This window comes from Lepidochelys kempii, chromosome 1 (assembly GCF_965140265.1).
Source record: "Lepidochelys kempii isolate rLepKem1 chromosome 1, rLepKem1.hap2, whole genome shotgun sequence".
Classification (NCBI taxonomy): domain Eukaryota; kingdom Metazoa; phylum Chordata; order Testudines; family Cheloniidae; genus Lepidochelys; species Lepidochelys kempii.
In genome coordinates, this window is record NC_133256.1 from 249,898,124 (window position 1) to 249,917,568 (window position 19,445).

General features: G+C 44.5%; 1 protein-coding gene across 1 annotated transcript in view; it reads left to right on the forward strand.

Moving 5' to 3' along the window:
* Positions 1-242: 242 nt before the first annotated feature.
* The window catches only part of PARPBP (PARP1 binding protein), a 151,547-nt gene continuing 132,344 nt past the window's right edge, over positions 243-19,445 (forward strand). The window contains exon 1 of the mRNA XM_073323342.1: positions 243-556. The gene's annotated coding sequence lies outside the window, so the exon portion shown is untranslated. The remainder of the gene's footprint in view (positions 557-19,445) is intronic.

Genomic DNA, 19,445 nt, shown 5'->3' on the forward strand with positions numbered 1-19,445 from the left:
GATCCGTGAGCCCAGGGGACGCACCGCCACCACTTCCAATTTTATTCCAGTTCCCTTTTGTAGCAAAACAAGCCTCCTCCAACACCGCCAGAGTAGCTGTCACAGGGGCGATGACCTAGGGTGACGAAGTGTCCAGTTTTTGGCTGGACCACTGTGATCCTGGTGGCTCTGATCAGCACCGCTGACCGGGCGGTTAAAAGTCCGGTCAGTGGTGCTGCGGCGCTAAGGCAGGCTAACGCCTACCTGTCCTTGCTCTGCGCTGAGCCCTGGAAATGGCCAGCAGGTCCGTCTCCTAGGTCGGGGGGCCACAGGGCTCTGCGCACTGTCCCCATCCCAAGCACCATCTCTGCACTCCCATTGGCTGGGAACCGTGGCCAATGGGAGCTGTGGGGGGAAGGGGTGTGCCTGCGGCCAAGAGCAGCGCACAGAACCACCTGATGTGCCTTCTCCTAGGAGCCGGACCTGCTGGCCGCTTCTGGGGCGCAGCATAGAGTCAGGACAGGCAGGAAGCCTGCCTTAGCTCTCCCGCTGTGCTGCTGACCGGGAGCCACTTGAGGTAAGCCCACACCCCAACCTTCTGCCCCAGCTCTGAGCCTGCACCCTCGCCCTCTGCCCCCTCTGCCCCAGCCCAGAGCCCCCTCCCATGCCCTGAACCGCTCTGCTCCACCCCCCAGCCTGGAGCCCCCTCCTGCACTCCAAACCCCTCATCCCCGGCCCCACCCTGGAGCCTGCACCCCCAGTTAGAGTCCTCACCCCCTCCTGCACCCCAACCACCTGCCCCAGCCCAGTGAAAGCGAGTGAGGGTAGGTGAGAATGAGACACTGAGGGAGGGGGAATGTAGTGGGGGGGGGCAGGGCCTCGGGGAATGGGAGTGGCAGGGGCATGACTTTGGGGTGGGGTGGGGCTAGGGTGTTCAGTTTTGTGCGATTAGAAAGCTGGCAACGCTATGATAATCACACTTCACAAGGCTTGCATTATTTAATACTTTTATATTCCAAGAGACTTACTTGGTTTCTTCAGCATTTCTCCAGAATCTTGGCCCATGCTACAAATGGGCTCAACTGAGACATATACATCAGATAGAGACACAACAGCTCAGTGTTCAATCTTACAAAGCTTAATGCAAAAACAAAAGTAACAGAACTACTAATATGAGAAGCACTCTTTGCGGATGATTGTGCCCTCCTAAGGGAGATCATCAGTGCATCGTAGATTACTTCGCTGAAGCATCAAAATTGTTTGGCCTCACAATCAGCCTGGAGAAAACTGTGGTGTTGCACCAATCATCTTCACTGCTCTGTGCCATATCCCCTCAAATATCCATTAGTGGAATGGATGGATCCAGTGATGGATCTCTTAACAAAGAGATCACAAACAGGATACAGAAAGCTTCTCAGTTATTAGGAAAGCTACGTAACAAAGTCCTGAAATCCCACAACATAACCCTCTCAACAAAAATAAAACTTTATAATGCTTTTGTGCTCACATCTCTCTTCTATGGCTGTGAGACCTGGACACCATACAAATGGTATATCAAACATCTAGAGACCTTCCATATGCGATCTCTGCGTGCCATTATGAGGATCCGCTGGCAGGACAAAATTACGAACCTGGAGGTTCTCCAAAAGTCAAATGCAATAAGCATCAAGGTCATGCTGATAAAAGCCTAACTATGCTGGGTTGGACACATCATTAGGATGCCTGAATATTAACTCCCCAGGAAAATTTTCTATGAAGAATTGGCACAAGGACATCGGAATCGAGGCTGCCCCAGAAAGCGCAACAAGGACAGCATCAAGAAGAGCACACACTTCGGTGCAATAAAACCAGATGATCTTGAGAAGGCTGCGTTAAATAGATCAGCATGGTGACATACAACACTCCAAGCTCTCCAAACCTTTGAAGAGGACAGAAATAATTGATAGCTGCAAGGGAAAGGTGTCATACTACTGCTATAGCTACCAAGATGCTCACCAAGGACTTTACTCGATCTGCTCACAAGCCTGTGTGTCATGCTTTGGACTTCGGAATCACTCCAGAATCCACAAAAAGAGAGAGCATGAAAATGTCATTGTCAAACTGATGGACTACCCACAAACGTTCCAAGAGAGATACTTAGTTTCTTCAGCATTTCTCTGAAATCTTGGACTGATAACAGATATATGACACCTCCATAATCGAGCAAGACCATTCTGATGCTTATTGTTAATTATCTTGACTGAATAATAACTTTTTGAAAACCATAACATTAACTTTAAGAGCATAAACCAAATAAATAAAATCCCATAGTCCTTCACAGAGCTATAACTCCAGCTACGTAAATACCACACAAGTACAAGGGACTGAGTAATTCTGCACAGTAGGCTTTTTTAAGTGAAGTGGGGTGGGGGAAAGGCACCCAGGCCCCTATGCAGCAGTCCATCCCTATTCAGCAAAGCACTTAATCACATAATAAACTGTAGGCCCATGTTTAAATCCCATTGACCTCAACAGGATACAATCACACTTTTAAGATTAAGTTGCTCAGTTGCTTTGCTGAATAGAAAGGACTTAAGCACATATGTAAATGTTTTGGTGCATTGGGAATAGCAGCAGCATACCTCTATACAAACTCTTTGCGTCTGACCACACCCACAAATTCAGAAGATTGACTTTACTATCTCAAGATTAATGTTTAATGATGCACAGTATAGGACATTCAGGTGAGCTGACCCCACTTCTAGAAATAGTTATAAGACTGTACAGATTTTAAAAATAAAGACTCACCCTTGATAAGTTTTTCTTTATATGAGACTAGTCACCCAGTGTTTATATTTGTCAAATATATTGAGCTACTTTTGTGTTACGTACCCAGTGTGTCTTTCAAAAATGATTATGAATGCTCAAGGGTTTGGCACCTCCAAATGCTGGAAGCTTAAAATTGTAGACTATTGATTAATTTTTTCCCCATAGAACTTCTACAGAAACTGGAGCAAAGAGGGTTGAGGTTAGGTCCTGAAAAGCAGTGACTTTGTAAAGGATTTAGATACACTAGGAGCTCATGTTCAGCTGGGTAACACTGTGGCTAACACAATCCTTTGATATTTGAACAAGGAAGTATTGAGTAGAAGCAGAGAAGAGGCATTACCTCTATGTATGGCATTGGTGAGACCATTACTGGAAAAGTCCATCCAATTTTGGTGTCTATATAAGGATATTGAAAAGGGTTCAGAAAAGAGCAATAAGAATGATCTAAAGCCTGGAAAACCTGCCTTACAATAAGAGACTTAAGAAGTTCAATCTGTTTAGTTTATCTAAAAGATGGTTAAGCAGTGACTTAATCTTGGTCTACCAGTACCTACATGGGTAAGAGATTTCTGATAGTGGATGGTTTTTTAATCTAGCAAAGTTATACTAAGATCCAATGGAAGCTAAAGATAGACAAATTCAAATGAAATAAGGAACACCACCATTAAAGAGTGGTGGTAACTAACCCTTGGAACAATTTACCTAAGAATGCAGTAGCTCTTCCATCACTTGAAGTCTTTAAATGAGGATTGGATGTCTCTTTAAAAGATATGTTATGGCTTACTGTTTCTCAACTGGTGGGCTATGTCCCCCATAGGGCTCAAGAAAGACACTCAGAGAAATCACAAGGTGCTGCAAATTTTAATGCAATCTAAAGCAAAGAAAATCTCACTCTCCCACTTCTTATGTCCTTTTCCCCTCTAACGTCAAGTATTCTCTGTCAACCTGTCGAAATCTGCACACAAATAAATTATATAGGCTTATTATGGTTATCATTGGTACATTTTTACTCTTACTTTTATAGTAAATGTAAGGAGGTCACAACAATGTTTAACATCAAATAAGGGATTGACACCCTGAAAGGCTTGAGAAACACTGGTCTAGCTCAAGCAGAAGTTATGGGTTTCATGCAGAAATTTTGGGGTGACATTCTATGGCCTTTCTTATGCAGGTGGTCAGACTAGATTATCATAATGACCCATTCTGGCCTCAAAAAATCTATGAATTTTTGCTGTGAAAAATCTTGGAAAAATAAAATTCTCCAGTCCTGATATTTAATTATGTTCATTTTCCAAGCAGTCCTCAGCACTGTCTATATAAGTCTTTGAGGTTACAGAAGTGAACCGTTAACATCTCTCATATTCTGGGAACTGTCCAGCCAAGGAGAAAGTATGTGATGAGCTTGTTTTAATTTTATTTTTTCCAAATAAATTTAAATTTTCAGGGATCAACATTTCATCAGGCTAAACTAGGCCTTTATCTTCCATATCTTTTAGTTGTGGGATAAGCCATTTTTTTCTCTATTCTTGCTTAAATCTTTGATCTGGTCCTGTAATTTCATCACAGTCTATTCCAGTTGTGTAGTGCTGTGGGCACTGATCCAATTCTTAACTTATGTGCCAGATAGTTGCTTTCTAACTTACTGGATAGATCAAGATTCCCCCTTCCCTATTTTTTGTATCACACCTCATTTAATCTTCTAAAATAGAAAAATAGATATCTAAAATAGCTGAAATTAGCAGAGATATCACCCATTAGACTTTATACCATCATGGCACAAAGCTGTGTCCTTCATATTTTCTCCTTCAACTTCTACAATGATCTGCTATTCATTTTTCCCCCTCCACTTTTCATATTCACTTCACTAACTCCAGGCCAGAAATTCTGCAGAGACATTCTAAGAAATATTATCTGCCCAGTTTTTACAAACAGGAAGAATCTACAGCTTGTAAAATGAAGTTTAAATCAGGCCCAGTGGGTGATCTCTGAGCCCTCATGTCTTTCCTCAAAGGGTATGTCTACACTACGAAATTAGGTCGAATTTATAGAAGTCGGTTTTTTTGAAATCGGTTTTATATATTCGAGTGTGTGTGTCCCCACAGAAAATGCTCTAAGTGCATTAAGTGCATTAACTCGGTGGAGCGCTTCCACAGTACCGAGGCAAGCGTCGACTTCCGGAGCGTTGCACTGTGGGTAGCTATCCCACAGTTCCCGCAGTCTCCGCTGCCCATTGGAATTCTGGGTTGATATCCCAATGCCTGATGGGGCTAAAACATTGTCGCGGGTGGTTCTGGGTACATATCGTCAGGCCCCCGTTCCCACCCTCCCTCCCCCCGTGAAAGCAAGGGCAGACAATCATTTCGCGCCTTTTTTCCTGAGTTACCTGTGCAGACGCCATACCACGGCAAGCATGGAGCCCGCTCAGGTAACCGTCACCCTATGTCTCCTGGGTGCTGGCAGACGCGGTATGGCATTGCTACACAGTAGCAGCAACCCCTTGCCTTGTGGCAGCAGACGGTACAGTACGACTGGTAGCCGTCATCGTCATGTCTGAGGTGCTCCTGGTCGCCTCTGTGAGGTCGATCAGGAGCGCCTGGGCAGACATGGGCGCAGGGACTAAATTTGGAGTGACTTGAGCAGGTCATTCTCTTTAGTCCTGCAGTCAGTCCTATTGAACCATCTTATGGTGAGCGGGCAGGCGATACGGACTGCTAGCAGTCGTACTGTACCATCTTCTGCCGAGCAGCCATGAGATGTGGATGGCATGCAGTCCTTCTGCACCGTCTGCTGCCAGCCAAAGATGTAAAAGATAGATGGAGTGGATCAAAACAAGAAATAGACCAGATTTGCTTCCCCCCCTCCCCTGTCTAGGGGACTCATTCTTCTAGATCACACTGCAGTCACTTACAGAGAAGGTGCAGCGAGGTAAATCTAGCCATGTATCAATCAGAGGCCAGGCTAACCTCCTTGTTCCAATAACAACGATAACTTAGGTGCACCATTTCTAATTGGAACCCTCCGTGAAGTCCTGCCTGAAATACTCCTTGATGTAAAGCCACCCCCTTTGTTGATTTTAGCTCCCTGAAGCCAACCCTGTAAGCGCCCCTCCCAGCGTCAGAGCAATGGCAAACAATCGGGCATCTGAGAGTGCTGTCCAGAGCACTCACAATGGAGCACTCTGATGGGGCTAAAACATTGTCGCGGGTGGTTCTGGGTACGTGTCGTCAGGCCCCCGTTCCCTCCCTCCCTCCGTGAAAGCAAGGGCAGACAATCGTTTCGCGCCTTTTTTCATGAGTTACCTGTGCAGACACCATACCACGGCAAGCATGGAGCCAGCTCAGGTAACCGTCACCCTATGTCTCCTGGGTGCTGGCAGACGCGGTACGGCTTTGCTGCACAGTAGCAGCAACCCATTGCCTTCTGGCAGCAGACGGTGCAATACGATTGGTAGTCATCCTCGTCGTGTCCGAGGTGCTCCTGGCCACGTCGGCTGGGAGCGCCTGGGCAGACATGGGCGCAGGGACTAAATTTGGAGTGACTTGACCAGGTCATTCTCTTTAGTCCTGCAGTCCTATTGAACCGTCTTATGGTGAGCGGGCAGGCGATACGGACTGCTAGCAGTCGTACTGTACCATCTTCTGCCAGGCAGGCAAGAGATGAGGATTGCTAGCAGTCGTATTGTACCATCTTCTGCCAAGCAGCCATGAGATGTGGATGGCATGCAGTCCTTCTGCACCGTCTGCTGCCAGCCAAAGATGTAAAAGATAGATGGAGTGGGTCAGAACAAGAAATAGACCAGATTTGTTTTGTACTCATTTTCCTCCTCCCCTGTCTAGATCACACTGCAGTCACTCACAGAGAAGGCGCAGCGAGGTAAATCTAGCCATGTATCAATCAGAGGCCAGGCTAACCTCCTTGTTCCAATAACAACGATAACTTTGGTGCACCATTTCTTATTGGAACCCTCCGTGCAGTCCTGCCTGAAATACTCCTTGATGTACAGGCACACCCTTTGTTGATTTTAGCTCCCTGAAGCCAACCCTGTAAGCCGTGTCGTCAGTCGCCCCTCCCTCCGTCAGAGCAACGGCAGACAATCGTTCCGCGCCTTTTTTCTGTGCGGACGCCATACCAAGGCAAGCATGGAGGCCGCTGAGCTCATTTTGGCAATTAGGAGCACATCAACCACCACACGCATTATCCAGCAGTATATGCAGCACCAGAACATGGCAACGCGATACCGGGCGAGGAGGCGACGTCAGCGCGGTCCCGTGAGTGATCAGGACATGGACACAGATTTCTCTGAAAGCATGGGCCCTGACAATGCATGCATCATGGTGCTAATGGGGCAGGTTTATGCTGTGGAACGCCGATTCTGGGCTCGGGAAACAAGCACAGACTGGTGGGACCGCATAGTGTTGCAGGTCTGGGACGATTCCCAGTGGCTGCGAAACTTTCGCATGCGTAAGGGCACTTTCATGGAACTTTGTGACTTGCTTTCCCCTGCCCTGAAGCGCATGAATACCAGGATGAGAGCAGCCCTCACAGTTGAGAAGCGAGTGGCGATAGCCCTGTGGAAGCTTGCAACGCCAGACAGCTACCGGTCAGTTGGGAATCAATTTGGAGTGGGCAAATCTACTGTGGGGGCTGCTGTTATGCAAGTAGCTCACGCAATCAAAGATCTGCTGATATCAAGGGTAGTGACCCTGGGAAATGTGCAGGTCATAGTGGATGGCTTTGCTGCAATGGGATTCCCTAACTGTGGTGGGGCTATAGACGGAACCCATATCCCTATCTTGGCACCGGAGCACCAAGCCGCCGAGTACATAAACCGCAAAGGGTACTTTTCGATAGTGCTGCAAGCTCTGGTGGATCACAAGGGACGTTTCACCAACATCAACGTGGGATGGCCGGGAAAGGTGCATGACGCTCGCATCTTCAGGAACTCTGGTCTGTTTCAAAAGCTGCAGGAAGGGACTTTATTCCCAGACCAGAAAATAACTGTTGGGGATGTTGAAATGCCTATATGTATCCTTGGGGACCCAGCCTACCCCTTAATGCCATGGCTCATGAAGCTGTACACAGGCAGCCTGGACAGTAGTCAGGAGCTGTTCAACTACAGGCTGAGCAAGTGCAGAATGGTGGTAGAATGTGCATTTGGACGTTTAAAGGCGCGCTGGCGCAGTTTACTGACTCGCTTAGACCTCAGCGAAACCAATATTCCCACTGTTATTACTGCTTGCTGTGTGCTCCACAATATCTGTGAGAGTAAGGGGGAGACGTTTATGGCGGGGTGGGAGGCTGAGGCAAATCGCCTAGCTGCTGGTTACGCGCAGCCAGACACCAGGGCGGTTAGAAGAGCACAGGAGGGCGCGGTACGCATCAGAGAAGCTTTGAAAACCAGTTTCATGACTGGCCAGGCTACGGTGTGAAAGTTCTGTTTGTTTCTCCTTGATGAAACCCCCCCGCCCCTTGGTTCACTCTACTTCCCTGTAAGCTAACCACCCTCCCCTCCTCCCTTTAATCACCGCTTGCAGAGGCAATAAAGTCATTGCTGCTTCACAGTCATGCATTCATTATTCATTCATCACACAAATAGGGAGATGACTACCAAGGTATCCCAGGAGGGGTGGTGGAGGAGGGAAGGAAAATGCCACACAGCACTTTAAGCACAGCACTTTAAAAGTTTACAACTTTAAAATTTATTGAATGACAGCCTTCTTTTTTTTGGGCAATCCTCTGTGGTGGAGTGGCTGGTTGGCCGGAGGCCCCCCCACCACGTTCTTGGGCGTCTGGGTGTGGAGGCTATGGAACTTGGGGAGGAGGGCGGTTGGTTACAGAGGGGCAGCAGTGGCAGTCTGTGCTCCAGCTGCCTTTGCTGCAGCTCAACCATACACTGGAGCATTCTGGTTTGGTCCTGCAGCAGCCTCAGCATTGAATCCTGCCTCCTCTCATCATGCTGCCGCCACATTTGAGCTTCAGCCCTCTCTTCAGCCCGCCACTTACTCTCTTCAGCCCGCCACTTACTCTCTTCAGCCCTCTACCTCTCCTCCCGGTCATTTTGTGCTTTCCTGCACTCTGACATTATTTGCCTCCACGCATTCGTCTGTGCTCTGTCAGTGTGGGAGGACAGCATGAGCTCGGAGAACATTTCATCGCGAGTGCGTTTTTTTTTCTTTCTAAGCTTCACTAGCCTCTGGGAAGGAGAAGATCCTGTGATCATTGAAACACATGCAGCTGGTGGAGAAAAAAAAAGGGACAGCGGTATTTAAAAAGACACATTTTATAAAACAGTCGCTACACTCTTTCAGGGTAAACCTTGCTGTTAACATTACATACATAGCACATGTGCTTTCGTTACAAGGTCGCATTTTGCCTCCTCCCACCGCGTGACTACCCCCTCAACCTTCCCCCCTCCCTGTGGCTAACAGCGGGGAACATTTCTGTTCAGCCACAGGCAAACAGCCCAGCAGGAATGGGCACCTCTGAGTGTCCCTGAAGAAAAGCGCTCTATTTCAACCAGGTGACCATGAATTATATCTCACTCTCCTGAGGATAACACAGAGAGATAAAGAACGGATTTTGGTTGAATGCCAGCAAACATACACTGCAATGCTTTGTTCTACAGTGATTCCCGAGTACGTGTTACTGGCCTGGAGTGGTAAAGTGTCCTACCATGAAGGACGAAATAAGGCTGCCCTCCCCAGAAACCTTTTGCAAAGGCTTTAGGACTACATCTAGGAGAACCGCAAATGCCAGGGCAAAGTAATCCTTTCACATGCTTGCTTTTAAACCATGTATAGCATTTTAAAAGGTACACTCACCAGAGGTCCCTTCTCCGCCTGCTGGGTCCAGGAGGCAGCCTTGGGTGGGTTCGGGGGGTACTGGCTCCAGGTCTAGGGTGAGAAACAGTTCCTGGCTGTCGGGAAAACCGGTTTCTCCGCTTGCTTGCTGTGAGCTATCTACAACCTCCTCCTCCTCATCATCTTCTTCGTCCCCAAAACCTGCTTCCGTATTGCCTCCATCTCCATTGAAGGAGTCAAACAACACGGCTGGGGTAGTGGTGGCTGAACCCCCTAAAATGGCATGCAGCTCATCATAGAAGCGGCATGTTTGGGGCTCTGACCCAGAGCGGCTGTTCGCCTCTCTGGTTTTCTGGTAGGCTTGCCTCAGCTCCTTCAGTTTCACGCGGCACTGCTTTGGGTCCCTGTTATGGCCTCTGTCCTTCATGCCCTGGGAGATTTTCACAAAGGTTTTGGCATTTCGAAAACTGGAACGGAGTTCTGATAGCACGGATTCCTCTCCCCAAACAGCGATCAGATCCCGTACTTCCCGTTCGGTCCATGCTGGAGCTCTTTTGCGATTCTGGGACTCCATCATGGTCACCTGTGCTGATGAGCTCTGCATGGTCACCTGCAGCTTGCCACGCTGGCCAAACAGGAAATGAGATTCAAAAGTTTGCGGTTCTTTTCCTGTCTACCTGGCCAGTGCATCTGAGTTGAGAGTGCTGTCCAGAGCGGTCAGAATGGAGCACTCTGGGATAGCTCCCGGAGGCCAATACCATCGAATTGTGTCCACAGTACCCCAAATTCGAGCCGGGAATGTCGATTTAAGCGCTAATCCACTTGTCAGGGGTGGAGTAAGGAAATCGATTTTAAGAGCCCTTTAAGTCGAAATAAAGGGCTTCACTGTGTGGACGGGTGCAGGTTTAAATCGATTTAACGTTGCTAAATTCGACCTAAAGTCCTAGTGTAGACCAGGGCAAACTGTGAAAAACATGACCTATACCCTCCCACTAATTTTTATTAGTGCTGCTTCCCCAGTGTATTTGTCCAATATACTATTATAATCTCAGTTTATTAATCCAATTCCTTAATTACACAAGCATATATTCTGTCTGGTCCTGGAAACTTGTGTACTATACATTGTTTAAGATTGCCTGAATATACTAAACTAATTGCTTTGTGGTCACTGACTCCCAGCTTTCCTACCCCCTTTATAGCTATTAGCAAGATTGAGGGGGAGAGAGACAAAAGCAAAGAAAAAACATATCTTTCAGATGAGGTTTGAGAAGATGTGGAGCATCAATAGACTGGTGAAATAGAGGAAGACTGTTCCAGTTGCAAGGAGCTGAAGGGAATAAAGCTCTTAGAGTACCAGTGGCAAGATAGCATGAAGCGGCAGAGAGGAGGCAGGTGCTAAATGAAAAGATAGACTAAGAAAGCAAATAGAGTTATTTCAGTTTTATTTATTTTGGACCTCAGAATCCCTCTTGCTTTCTTTGAACAGTTACACATCTAGTCTGAGCAATTATCATACATTTTTAGGGCGCCTCTACATGGTCCATCCCATGTGAAATAGGAAAGGTCTCTGAGGGAACATAGTATCTATTGTGGCTGAAAATGTTTGTGTGTTACATAGCAAATCTATGCCTCACATTTTCATTACATAGACATCTGTGGTATATGGAATAGGAATACTGGTAAACTGTGGCCTTAAAAGGCAGTTCTACTCTTATAAAATGACTGTAAAAATGGCATTATGGAGTTTCCATCTATATTGTCTCAATAACTTCCATATCAAGTGTGCTAAGTTTATAAGGAAAAAGTGGTATTCCAAGTAGTAATGATACAAACTCAACTTGTGTTTCTTTCCTCATGCGTCTTCCCCAGTAACAGAGATTTTGCAGGCCAAATTCTGCTTTCAGTTACACCTGTACAATCCAGTTGTGTGCCACCAAGTTTGAAAGTGTGTAATGAGTCCGTGGGCCTGTGCCATAATCCACAACTACCCCCATCCCCAGCAGTGGCTAGGGTTGCCAGGTTTCCGGTTTTCAACTGGAATGACTGGTTGAAAAGTGACCCTGGAAGCTCCGGTCAGCACCGCTGACTGGGCCACTAAAAGTCCGGTTGGCAGCACAGAGAGGCTAAGGCAGGCTCCCTGCCTGCACTGGCCCTGGAAGCTGCCAGCATGTCCAGTTCCTAGGTGCAGGGGTGGCTGCTGCCCCCGCCCTGAGTGCCGGCTCTGCAGCTTCCATTGGCCGGGAACTGTGGCCAATAGGAGGTGCGGGGGCGGTGCCTGTGGGTGTGGGCAGTGCATAGAGCCCCTGGCCCCTCCGCCTAGGAACCAGACATGCCAACCACTTTGGGGAGCTCCCTGATGTACGTGTTGCCCTGCCAGAACCTCACCCCGAACCCCTTCCCACACCTCAACCCCCTTCCCAAGGTCAGAATCTCCTACTACACCCAAACTCCCTCCCTCCTGCACCCCAACCCTCTGCCTCAGCCCTGAGCCCCCTTGTGCACCCCAAACCCCTCATCCTTGGTCCCACCTCAGAGCCTGAACCCCCAGCCAGAGTCCTCACTCCCACACCCCAACCCCTTTCCCCAACTCAGAGCCCCCTCCAGCATCCTGAACCCCTCACTTCTGCCCCCCCCTCGGAGCCTGCACCCCCAGCCAGAGCTCTCACCCCCTCCTGCACCCTAGCCCTCTGCCCCAGCCTGGTAAGGGTGAGTGAGGGTGGGGGAGAGCGAGCGACGGATGGAGAGGGGAATGGAGTGAGCAGCACTGCAGGGAAGGGGGGGCAGGGCAAGGGTGTTCAGTTTTGTGCAATTAGAAAGTTGGCAACGGTAGCAGCAGTGTGAGATTTGTAGTGGTTTAACCTCCCCCAACTTCCATTATGTGCTGCCTATAACCTAGGTATTTCAAGTTGAATGGACATTTGGCAATTTTAACCTTCTTTTTCCTGTGCCTCAGATCCCTAGCTGTTTAATAGGGATAATACCATCTCACTTCAGAAGGGGGTTGTGAAGATATATTGATTAATATTTGTGAAGCAGTCAGAAACTAAAGTGATGAACACTATAGAGCATATTAATAATTTTGGGTTTAGGGCAGGCTTGGGATGGCGTGTGTGTAATAAGGCCTGTGCCCACATATTGAATGTGGATACAAAAAATATTGAATATCTTCCCATTTACTGAATGTGGCAGGGGTCTCATGAAAAAAATAGTATGTGATTGTGTAAATAAAGACTATAACAAAATGCATTTGCACAAGGAAGGCACACTGAGGTTGCACACATAACCTGACTTCTGGCATTTCTGAACTTTTGAGTGCTTTATTTTGCAGACTTAATGTTCTTCTAACAAGGTATTATTTATGTGATCATGTGTGTAAACTGTAATGCCTGGTTCATTCAAATTTTAACAGCTGGATTCCGTAATATTTTATCCCCAGTGAAATTTTGAAAGGTGGTAAAAGCCGTGTAGCTAATATCCTCACAGATGTCTTCAGAACTTCTGAAATACATCTTCTGTGCTGTTCAGCACCATTGTGTTTGTGCAGAGGCCTTTGACTCAATGCAGAAAAGTACAATATGTTGTTTTCCCTAGTGTTCAAAAAGAAATAGCTCATTGCTTTGTGTGCATGTTTGTTTATGGTAGAGATAGGGAAAGAGTAGAGGTCATTGTTATCATCATTTCTAAGACCTGACAATTCCAAACTTAATGAAGCTCCTATTTGTTTGTTCTTCTTCAAAAAATCCTTAAAGAATGGTTTTAGAGGCTGCTCTTTTCACGGTAGTAGATTGGAAAAATTGGTGGAGCTGCGTTTGGTAGAGATTGATTATTGTGGAGCTCTACTAACCAAAGAGAGTAACATAATCTTGTACAAGATTCTGAAATGGGAATACGTTCTATTTACATTTTGAAAAAATGGCAGGTTTACACTATATTCCTCATTAAACTTAGCTGAATCCTTACTTAGAGCTTCCTGCAATAACCTGTGGCCTTTACTGTACACCAGAGCTAAATGTTATCAGAGGGCAAATTCAGAGCTAGGTAGGCAGACACAGCAAAGGATAGGACTTCTCGTACAAATAGAGAAACCTACATGGGCTGGGATGGTGTCTCTAGACTCTGTTTGCCAGAAGCTGGAATGCGCAACAAGGAATGGATCACTTGATAATTACCTGTTCTGTTAATTTCCTCTGGGGCACCTGGCATTGGCCACAGTTGGAAGGCAGGATACTGGGCTAGATGGACCTTTGGTCTGACCCAGTATGGCTGTTCTTATGCAAGGTAACTACAAAGTGTGTTGAAAAGGTTCTCAAGCCAAATACATGATACAAGAATAAAAGCATCCCAGGAAATTCAGGTTATCTATTTTTCCTACAAAGGAATAAGGAGGGCAATAAAAATACTTAGTTTTATTGTGTCTGCTTGATCAAAAGTAATAGAACTGATTCTTGTACAGGCAATCACATATTACCACTACTGAGGCTACAGAAAGCGTGTCTGTTAGGCACTTGTTATGAAAACACTTGTGCATGAACTTAAGTTTACTCCTGTGACTAGTCCCATTGATTTAATTCCTCTTGTATGTTTTCTTTAAAATATGTCCTGTTCTCTTTTTCTCATTGTTAAGGATATGGCTTGGTCATGGAGGTCACAGATTCCATGATTTTAACAGATCTTTATGACTTCCTGCGATGAGGCTTGGGCTTCAGCTTCCACCCCGCCATGACCATATCCTGATTTTGTACTTTTTTACCATAACTGCTCTGTGAATTTTGTCTAATTTTACTGGGACAAAATCGTATCCATACTCATTGTAAGTAACTTGTCACTAAAATCTTTATAAACTCACAAAATACAAGTTTCAGAGTAACAGCCGTGTTAGTCTGTATTCACAAAAAGAAAAGGAGTACTTGTGGCACCTTAGAGACTAACCAATTTATTTGAGCATAAGCTTTCGTGAGCTACAGCTCACTTCATTGGATGCATACTGTGGAAAGTGTAGAAGATCTTTTTATATACACTCAAAGCATGAAAAAATACCTCCTCCAACCCCACTCTCCTGCTGGTAATGGCTTATCTAAAGTGATCACTCTCCTTACAATGTGTATGATAATCAAGGTGGGCCATTTCCAGCACAAATCCAGGGTTTAACAAGAACGTCGGGGGGGGGGGGGGGGAGTAGGAAAAAACAAGGGGAAATAGGTTACCTTGCATAATGACTTAGCCACTCCCAGTCTCTATTCAAGCCTAAGTTAATTGTATCCAATTTGCAAATGAATTCCAATTCAACAGTTTCTCGTTGGAGTCTGGATTTGAAGTTTTTTTTGTTGTAATATCACAACTTTCATGTCTGTAATCGCGTGACCAGAGAGATTGAAGTGTTCTCCGACTGGTTTATGAATGTTATAATTCTTGACATCTGATTTGTGTCCATTTATTCTTTTACGTAGAGACTGTCCAGTTTGACCAATGTACATGGCAGAGGAGCATTGCTGGCACATAATGGCATATATCACATTGGTGGATGTGCAGGTGAACGAGCCTCTGATAGTGTGGCTGATGTTATTTGGCCATCCAGAGCCTCAGAAACAACTCTGACATCAGTTTGTGTGGGCGGGGGTGGGGTGAGAAAACCTGGATTTGTGCTGGAAATGGCCCAACTTGATTATCATACACATTGTAAGGAGAGTGATCACTTTAGATAAGCTATTACCAGCAGGAGAATGGGGTGGGAGGAGGTATTTTTTCATGCTTTGTGTGTATATAAAAAGATCTTCTACACTTTCCACAGTATGCATCCGATGAAGTGAGCTGTAGCTCACGAAAGCTTATGCTCAAATAAATTGGTTAGTCTCTAAGGTGCCAAAAATACAAGTTGTAATAGCTTATACAAACTCACAAATAGTAACATAATGTACAGTAATATAGACTTCAGTCTTGGTTTAATTTATAAGCTTCAATGAGATCTACAAAGCAAGCCACGTTTTAAGAAACCTGGGTCAATGGTTAGTCACAGTTTGGTAGGATATGTGCTATGTGTCCCCCTGCCCCCATCTTTAATGGGCCACTTCAACTTTAACGGTCAAGTGTTGACTACTTATGCTAAACAATCTTTTCCACCTTGTATTTAGCTTTGGCACTTTTAAGGCTTTGCTTACACTAGTACTTTTGTTGGCAAAAGTTTTGTTGGTCAGGGCTGTGAAAAAAACCAATACCCTGAACAACTTAAGTTTCACTGACAAAAGTGCTGGTGTCGACAGAGCTACGTCGGCTGGAGAGTATCTCCCACTGACATAGCTACCGCTGCTCATTGGGGGTAGTTTAATTATGCCAGTGGGAGAGCTCTCTTGGCGGCATACAGCAGCTACACAATAGACCTTAAGCTGTGCCATTGTAAGGTTCATAGTGTAGACATAGCCTAAGAACCTTTCCCAGACTTGAAGAAGAGCTCTGTGTAAGCTCAAAAGCTTGTCTCTTTCACCAACTTGCCAAAACCAAAAAGGATTTTACCTCACCCAACTTGCCCGTATTTAACAATCTCTTGGGAGGACCCCTATTTCTTTGCCAAAACCAGCAAATAGGCTTTCAAAAGGGTGAGCCCCACAGAACTCTGACTCAGAGACTGGGCCATCTGGCTTCTTCATTCTTGTTTCTCTCTGTGAGCTCTCAACAGCGAGTCCAACCGAGTTCAGACTCCTGCTGAAACTTTTTTTAACCTCTTCGGGAAGAAATGCAATTGGTAAGTATCTACAGTGACCCAGGGAAGCTTTTTAAAAACAAGGTAGCATTTATTAGTCAACCAGAACGCAGTGTTTGGGACTTCATAGGTTAGCATGGAAAAGCTAAGATTAACAGAGAGTTTATACAGACAGAAACAAATGCCCTATTGTCCTATGCTCTCCTGGAATCCATCTTGGCTCTCTCAGTGTCTGTCTCCTTGTTTGACTTCCTGAGCCCTGTCTCTCTCTCTGGCAGTACCCTTAAAACACAGTTGCTGGACCTCTTCTGTTTTTGTTCCAAGCTGCAGTCCTGGTGTTTCCACAATTCCTCCTTCTGGGGCTGCCAGGTATTAAGAGTTAATGTCCTTCTTGAGGGCACATTCTTGAACAAACATCCTTACCAACTCAGACAGGCTACTGTCTCCTCAGCTCAGTCCCCAGCTTACCAACTCAGTCTCCCCAGCACCCTTATCCCCTGTTCAGGGGAAGCAATTAACGCCTATATACCCAGTGGCTAGCCATACAAAGTCAGTGGGAAAAGTGAGTCACACATATTGATCATAAACATATTACGAAAATTCTCTCATTCTCCTTTAAGCTGTAAACAGTTAAAATTGAAAAGCCCAGAGTTTGATAAAGTCACAACTTTAGTCTTTTTTGATTCAGCCTAGTCAAACTCTTAGGACTCGTTTATATTAGGGAAATTTGCAGCAATGTAACTACATCAAGGTCATTTTACCAGAGCAAACTCATGCAGATATATTTTGCTCATACAAAATGAGGCTTATTTCAATGCACCGTGTCTACATTAAGGGTTTGCACCCTACTTATTACACTAGTATGAATGTACCTAATCTAGACAAGCCATAAATCTGAGCCAGGGTTAAATGTGATCAAAAGATGAAGTGTCTCACAGCATCCCCAAAGTCTTGGACCTTTCTAGCTTTTTATCAATCAAAAATTCAAACAACAAATTCTATTTAATGCGTTTTAAAAACATTTTACTTATTTCCTAGATCTCAGTGAGAAATTAGTTCTGCTATTTTTGAGTTCTACATGCACATTTCATTAGAAGATAGAAGCAAGTTGGTGTTGGGTTTAATATAATACAAACACAAGGAGAGTTTATTTTGTTTAAAGTTAAAAAAAAAAATTCCACTCTGAAAAGCCAAACCCTGGAAAATTTAAGTCCCAAAGGAATATGTTTCAAGAAGTCATTTAAAATCCCTGGCTTGCAATTGCTCATAATAGTTTGAACTCTATCATAAATATAGCGTGTGTTAGCAGTGTGTTTTTTGAGGAAGATGTTATCCAGAAGATGCCTAAAAGAACTCTTTTTAACTATCTTAACAGTGTACGCTCTGTGGAAGAAGAACGAATCTCCTTTAACAAAGAAATATCTGTAGTTTAATGTTTCCGGGCAGCATTGGGGAAACTAGTAATGATTGAGCTTCCAAAGCTTCAAATACTTAGTCAAACCTTATCTGAACTTCTTTGGTCTGCAAAATTTGACAAGAGATCTTGCAAGAATAGACTTTCTTGTGAGATTTCTAGTACTTCCTGCTGATGGTCAGGCCAAAAATACTGCACAGAAAGCTGTCTCACAGCACTTCTGCTCCCAGCTGGAACCAGGAAGTGTAGAAGAGAATGAAAATGAAATAAACATAGAAGCAGCAGGAAAATTATCCAAATTTTTTCAAACCCTGTTAAAAGGTGTTTTTTTATTTTATCTGAACTAGTTCTTCCATCCCTAGGTCAAACCTGAAATATTAATTCCTACTAATAAGTAAAGAATGAATAAACTCCAGTGGAAAGGTATATAACGTGGGACAATGTCCAAGTTTATTCAGTAAATGGTTTGAATTATTGCTTCTTACCATACCCTTTATTGGATTATTATAAACTGATACAAGCTATAGGTCAAAGTAAAGTAAATAACATGTGGACGTAACTGAAGGCAGAACATCGTCCTGTATATACACACGCACACAAGAATCACTTCACCCATCAGTGAAGTGCTGTCCAGGTTCAGGACAGCTGTTTGAAAAAGGATTTTTAAGGTGAGCTTGAGAGTTGGTGAGAAGCTACTCTTAGAGGGACTTAAGCCAACTAGAAGTACAAAAGCTGCGTCTGCACAGAAAGTTGTGTCTCTACCACCAGGAAAATCAAATATACCATCAGCACATCTTGTGATTTGGATGCCCTAATGACAATAATATGGAAAACTAAATTGGCACTGAAATTTTTATATTGCACAAAAATAGAACTTCAACAGCAGAATGAAACATCAGTAATTCAAGTTGTTTGCACAAGCTGAGTAAACTGGCAAATACTACTGTAACTTACAATTGTTCATATATATTTTATAAGCTTATACAAAAATGTTACAGTTCCCAAGATACAGTACTCTGTTAATAATCAGCATCGAAATGAAATAGCTATACAACTAAGAAGTAAATTAAACAGAAATAAAAAGCTGATCCAAGGAAATTTCCCAGACATGGTGTCATCTGATTCTCCATAGGGGCAACAATTGTTTTTACTAAGGTGGTCCAATAGACAAGCTGAAAAGGTCAGCAAGTAGATTAATTTTTTCCCCCAGGAAGTCCTCTAAATCCATGCTTACAAAGGAAACTCTGGCAAAACTACATGTAAGAAATTGATATGTCCTCAGATTTTTTTTTTCATAGTTTGAAGCAAATAAAAAAACACTGATATCCCAATGATTTAGCTATGGGTTAATCTGCACTGCTTTGGCAAATAAAAGGTTCCTGGCATATCAGCCCTTCACAGTTAAATACATTCACAAAAGCAAATTTCTAGTGTAATCTTTTTTAAAAGACATAATGAAAAACAAATGTTAGCTGGTTTGAAATTCTTTGGCTATGCCCATTATGTTTTGAAATCCACCAAGTGTTATACTAAGGAAACTTCATAGAATTCTCCACCTATTCTTAATCCTGGACAATTTGACCAAAACATGTTTGAACAAGCTGAGTTTTTAAACACTTTTATTAGTGCAACATTTATTGTAATACTGTAATATCTTCATCTGAGCTATGACTGTGCTAATAAAAACTGAATTAGCAAAAGTGCAACAGTCTGAACTTTGGTAAAGAACAAAAATGATTTTGTTTTGTAG